Consider the following 6,699-nt stretch of genomic DNA (forward strand, 5'->3'; position numbering starts at 1 on the left):
TTCGTCGCTTCTAAGCACCACGTGATGATCGGGTGTGATGGATTCTTATGTTCACATACAACGGGTGTAAGACAGTTTTACACAGCGAAAACACTTAGGGTTAACTTGACGAGCCTAGCATGTGCAGACATGGCCTCGGAACACGGAGACCGAAAGGTCGAACACGAGTCGTATGGAAGATACGATCAACATGAGAATGTTCACCGATGATGACTAGTCCGTCTCACGTGATGATCGGACACGGGCTAGTCGACTCGGATTGTGTAACACTTAGATGACTAGAGGGATGTCTAATCTGAGTGGGAGTTCATAATTTGATTAGAACTTAATTATCATGAACTTAGTCTAAAGCCTTTGCAAATATGTCTTGTAGATCAAATGGCCAACGCTCATGTCAACATGAACTTCAACGCATTCCTAGAGAAAACCAAGCTGAAAGATGATGGCAGCAACTATACGGACTGGGTCCGGAACCTGAGGATCATCCTCATAGCTGCCAGGAAACAATATGTCCTAGAAGGACCGCTAGGTGACGCTCCCGTCCCAGAGAACCAAGACATTATGAATGCTTGGCAGTCTCGTGCTGATGATTACTCCCTCGTTCAGTGCGGCATGCTTTACAGCTTAGAACCGGGGCTCCAAAAGCGTTTTGAGCATCACGGAGCATATGAGATGTTCGAAGAGCTGAAACTAGTTTTCCAAGCTCACGCCCGGGTCGAGAGATATGACATCTCCGACAAGTTCTATAGTTGTAAGATGGAGGAAAATAGTTCTGTCAGTGAGCACATACTCAAGATGTCTGGGTTGCACAACCGTATGACCCAGCTGAATATTAACCTCCCTGATGAGGCAGTCATTGACAGAATCCTTCAGTCGCTCCCGCCAAGCTACAAGAGCTTTGTGATGAACTACAATATGCAGGGGATGGTAAAGACCATTCCTGAAGTATTTTCTATGTTGAGGTCAGCAGAGGTTGAAATCAAGAAAGAACATCAAGTGTTGATGGTTAATAAGACCACTAAGTTCAAAAAAGGCAAGGGTAAGAAGAACTTCAAGAAGGACAGCAAAGAGGTTGCCGCGCCCGGTAAGCCAGTTGCCGGGAAGAAGTCAAAGAATGGACCCAAGCCTGAGACTGAGTGCTTTTATTGCAAGGGGAAGGGTCACTGGAAGCGGAACTGCCCCAAATACTTAGCGGATAAGAAGGCCGGCAACACAAAAGGTATATTCGATATACATGTAATTGATGTGTACCTTACCAGTACTCGTAGTAACTCCTGGGTATTTGATACCGGTGCCGTTGCTCATATTTGTAACTCACAGCAGGAGCTACGGAATAAGCGGAGACTGGCGAAGGACGAGGTGACGATGCGCGTCGGGAATGGTTCCAGAATCGATGTGATCGCCGTCGGCACGCTACCTCTACATTTACCTACGGGATTAGTTTTGAACCTTAATAATTGTTATTTGGTGCCAAGTTTGAGCATGAACATTGTATCTGGATCTCGTTTAATACGAGATGGCTACTCATTTAAGTCCGAGAATAATGGTTGTTCTATTTATATGAGAGATATGTTCTATGGTCATGCTCCGATGGTCAATGGTTTATTCTTAATGAATCTCGAACGTAGTGTTACACATATTCATAGCGTGAATACCAAAAGATGTAAAGTTGATAACGATAGTCCCACATACTTGTGGCACTGCCGCCTTGGTCACATTGGTGTCAAGCGCATGAAGAAGCTCCATGCTGATGGACTTTTAGAGTCTCTTGATTATGAATCATTTGACACATGCGAACCATGCCTCATGGGCAAGATGACCAAGACTCCGTTCTCCGGAACAATGGAGCGAGCAACCAACTTGTTGGAAATCATACATACCGATGTGTGCGGTCCAATGAGCGTTGAGGCTCGCGGAGGATATCGTTATGTTCTCACTCTCACTGATGACTTAAGTAGATATGGGTATGTCTACTTAATGAAACACAAGTCTGAGACCTTTGAAAAGTTCAAGGAATTTCAGAATGAGGTAGAGAATCAACGTGACTGAAAGATAAAATTCCTACGATCAGATCGTGGAGGAGAATACTTAGGTCACGAATTTGGTACACACTTAAGGAAATGTGGAATCATTTCACAACTCACGCCGCCTGGAACACCTCAGCGTAGGTGTGTCCGAACGTCGTAATCGCACTCTATTGGATATGGTGCGGTCTATGATGTCTCTTACCGATTTACCGCTATCATTTTGGGGATACGCTCTAGAGACAGCTACATTCACTTTAAATAGGGCACCGTCAAAATCCGTTGAGACGACACCGTATGAATTATGGTTTGGGAAGAAACCTAAGCTGTCGTTTCTGAAAGTTTGGGGATGCGATGCTTATGTCAAGAAACTTCAACCTGAGAAGCTCGAACCCAAGTCGGAAAAATGCGTCTTCATAGGATACCCTAAGGAAACTGTAGGGTATACCTTCTACTTAAGATCCGAGGGCAAGATCTTCGTTGCCAAGAACGAATGCTTTCTGGAAAAAGAGTTTCTCTCGAAAGAAGTAAGTGGGAGGAAAGTAGAACTCGATGAAGTACTACCTCTTGAGCGGGACAGTAGTGCAGCTCGGGAAGATATTCCTGTGATGCCTACACCAACTGAAGAGGAAAATAATGATGATGATCAAGGTACTTCGGATCAAGTTGCTACTGAACTTCGTAGGTCCACAAGGACACGTTCCGCACCAGAGTGGTACGGCAACCCTGTCCTAGATATCATGTTGTTAGACAACGGTGAACCTTCGAACTATGAAGAAGCGATGGCGGGCCCAGATTCCAACAAATGGCTAGAAGCCATGAAATCCGAGATAGAATCCATGTATGAAAACAAAGTATGGACTTTGACTGACTTGCCCGATGATCGGCGAGCGATAGAAAACAAATGGATCTTCAAGAAGAAGACGGACGCGGATGGAAATGTCACCATCTATAAAGCTCGACTTGTCGCTAAGGGTTATCGACAAGTTCAAGGGATTGACTACGATGAGACTTTCTCTCCCGTAGCGAAGCTTAAGTCCGTCCGAATCATGTTAGCAATTGCCGCATACTATGATTATGAGATATGGCAAATGGACGTCAAAACGGCATTCCTTAACGGGCATCTTAAGGAAGAGCTGTATATGATACAACCGGAAGGTTTTGTCGATCCTAAGAACGCTAACAAAGTATGCAAGCTCCAGCGATCCATTTATGGGCTGGTGCAAGCATCTTGGAGTTGGAATATTCGCTTTGATGAGATGATCAAAGTGTTTGGGTTTATGCAGACTTATGGAGAAGCCTGCGTTTACAAGAAAGTGAGTGGGAGCTCTGTAGCATTTCTCATATTATATGTAGATGACATACTCTTGATGGGAAATAATATAGAATTTCTGGACAACATAAAGGCCTACTTGAATAAGTGTTTTTCAATGAAGGACCTTGGAGAAGCTGCTTATATATTAGGCATCAAGATCTATAGAAATAGATCGAGACGCCTCATAGGTCTTTCACAAAGCACATACCTTGATAAGATTTTGAAGAAGTTCAAAATGGATCAGTCTAAGAAGGGGTTCTTGCCTGTATTGCAAGGTGTGAGATTGAGCTCGGCTCAATGCCCGACCACGGCAAAAGATAAAGAAGAGATGAGCGTCATCCCCTATGCTTCAGCCATAGGATCTATTATGTATGCCATGTTGTGTACCAGACCTGATGTAAACCTTGCCGTAAGTTAGGTAGGAAGGTACCAAAGTAATCCCGGCAAGGAACACTGGACAGCGGTCAAGAATATCCTGAAGTACCTGAAAAGGACAAAGGACATGTTTCTCGTTTATGGAGGTGATGAAGAGCTCGTCGTAAAGGGTTACGTCGACGCTAGCTTCGACACAGATCTGGATGACTCTAAGTCACAAACCGGATACGTGTATATGTTGAATGGTGGAGCAGTAAGCTGGTGCAGCTGCAAGCAGAGCGTCGTGGCGAGATCTACATGTGAGGCGGAGTACATGGCAGCCTCGGAGGCAGCGCATGAAGCTATTTGGGTGAAGGAGTTCATCACCGACCTAGGAGTCATACCCAATGCGTCGGGGCCGATCAAACTTTTCTGTGACAATACTGGAGCTATTGCCCTTGCGAAGGAGCCCAGATTTCACAAGAAGACCAGGCACATCAAGCGTCGTTTCAACTCCATCCGTGAAAATGTTCAAGATGGAGACATAGAAATTTGCAAAGTACATACGGATCTGAATGTCGCAGATCCGTTGACTAAACCTCTCTCGCGAGCGAAACATGATCAACACCAGAACTCTATGGGTGTTCGATTCATCACAATGTAACTAGATTATTAACTCTAGTGCAAGTGGGAGACTGTTGGAAATATGCCCTAGAGGCAATAATAAAAGTATTATTATTATATTTCTTTGTTCATGATAATAGTCTTTTATTCATGCTATAACTGTATTATCCGGAAATCGTAATACACGTGTGAATACATAGACCACAATATGTCCCTAGTGAGCCTCTAGTTGACTAGCTCGTTGTGATCAACAGATAGTCATGGTTTCCTGGCTATGGACATTGGATGTCGTTGATAACGGGATCACATCATTAGGAGAATGATGTGATGGACAAGACCCAATCCTAAGCATAGCACAAAGGTCGGTTAGTTCGTTTGCTAGAGCTTTTCCAATGTCAAGTATCTCTTCCTTCGACCATGAGATCGTGTAACTCCCGGATACCGTAGGAGTGCTTTGGGTGTACCAAATGTCACAACGTAACTGGGTGATTATAAAGGTGCACTACAGGTATCTCCGAAAGTGTCTGTTGGGTTGACACGGATCGAGACTGGGATTTGTCACTCCGTATGACGGAGAGGTATCTCTGGGCCCACTCGGTAATGCATCATCATAATGAGCTCAAGGTGACCAAGTGTCTGGTCACGGGATCATGCATTACGGTACGAGTAAAGTGACTAGCCGGTAACGAGACTGAACAAGGTATTGGGATACCGACGATCGGGTCTCGGGCAAGTAACGTACCGATTGACAAAGGGAATTGTATACGGGGTTTGATCGAATCCTCGACATCGTGGTTCATCCGATGACATCATCGAGGAGCATGTGGGAGCCAACATGGGTATCCAGATCCCGCTGTTGGTTATTGACCGGAGAGTCTCGGTCATGTCTGCATGTCTCCCGAACCCGTAGGGTCTACACACTTAAGGTTCGGTGACGCTAGGGTTATCAGGAAGACAAGTATGTGGTTACCGAATGTTGTTCGGAGTCCCGGATGAGATCCCGGACGTCACGAGGAGTCCCGGAATGGTCCGGAGGTGAAGTTTTATATATGGAAAGTTGTTAAACGGGCACTGGAAAGTTTCGGGGTCATACCGGTATTGTACCGGGACCACCGGAAAGGTTCCGGGGGTCCACCGGGAGGGACCACCCCTCCCGGGGGGCCACTTGGGCTGCGTAGGGATAGCAGCCAGCCCCTAGTGGGCTTGGCGTCCCCCCCTTGGGCCCATGCGCCTAGGGTTGGGGGGGGGAACCCTAAAGGGGGCGCACCCCCTTGCTTGGGGGGCAAGCCCCCCACCCTTTGGCCGCCGCCCCCCTCTAGGGTTTCCTCTAGAGGGTCGGCCCCCTTGCCCCTCTCCTCCTATATATAGAGGGGTGAGGGGAGGGCTGCAACACAACAACTCAAGGCGCAGCCCCTCCCCTTCCCAACACCTCTCCTCCTCCGTACGTGCTCGGCGAAGCTCTGTCGGAATACTGCTGCACCAACTGCACCACGCCGTCATGCTGCCCTTGGAGCTGCCTTCCTCAACCTCTCCTTCCTCTTTACTGGATCAAGACGGAGGAGACGTCGACCGTCCCGTACGTGTGTTGAACGCGGAGGTGCTGTCCGTTCAGCACTTGGTCATGGGTGATCCGAATCACGACGAGTACGACTCCATCATCACCATCCCCTTGAACGCTTCCGCACTCGATCTACAAGTGGTATGTAGATGCAAACTCTTCCCCTTGACTCGTTGCTTAGATGAACTCATAGATGGATCTTGGTGAAACCGTATGAAATTTTTTAATTTTCTGTAACGTTCCCCAACACCCGGCCCGGCTCTCACAGCTCCGGCCGGCTCAGCGCGTTGCTAGGCCTGCCCTACGACCGACTCCGCCTACATCCCGCATCGGGCCGACTCCTCTCCTCCGCCTGGCCGAAGCGTCTCCACCTCGCCCCGCCCGGCGGCTCCCGCGTCCGACTCGCCGCATCCGCATGCGCCCCGACTTGCCGCAAGCCTCCAGCGTCCGCGCCGACTCGGTCACAGGCTCCGCCCGCTTCGCCCACGCCTGACTGTCGGGTCACCATGCCCGTCCGGCCGGCTACGCCCGCGCCGGCTTCCTGCATCGTCCGCCGGGTCCGTCCCTACCAGGTCACCTCCGCCCTGGCCGAGACGCGCCCGTTCGCCCGGCTCCCGTCACGCGTGCCACTAGCTGGCCCCGGCTCCATCCGCGTCCACGCGCCTCCCGGCCTCCTTCCGCCCCGACGGGCTCCTGCTCCGCCTGAGCCTCCGGCGCCCAGCCACGCCGCCGGGTCGCCCAGCGCCGGCTTCGCCCCGCCAGCCGGCCTTCGCGTGCGGCGTCGACTCCGCCTCACCGACTCCCGCAGCACCCGGACGCCGGGT

This window comes from Triticum dicoccoides, chromosome 4A (assembly GCF_002162155.2).
Source record: "Triticum dicoccoides isolate Atlit2015 ecotype Zavitan chromosome 4A, WEW_v2.0, whole genome shotgun sequence".
NCBI classification, from domain to species: Eukaryota; Viridiplantae; Streptophyta; class Magnoliopsida; order Poales; family Poaceae; genus Triticum; species Triticum dicoccoides.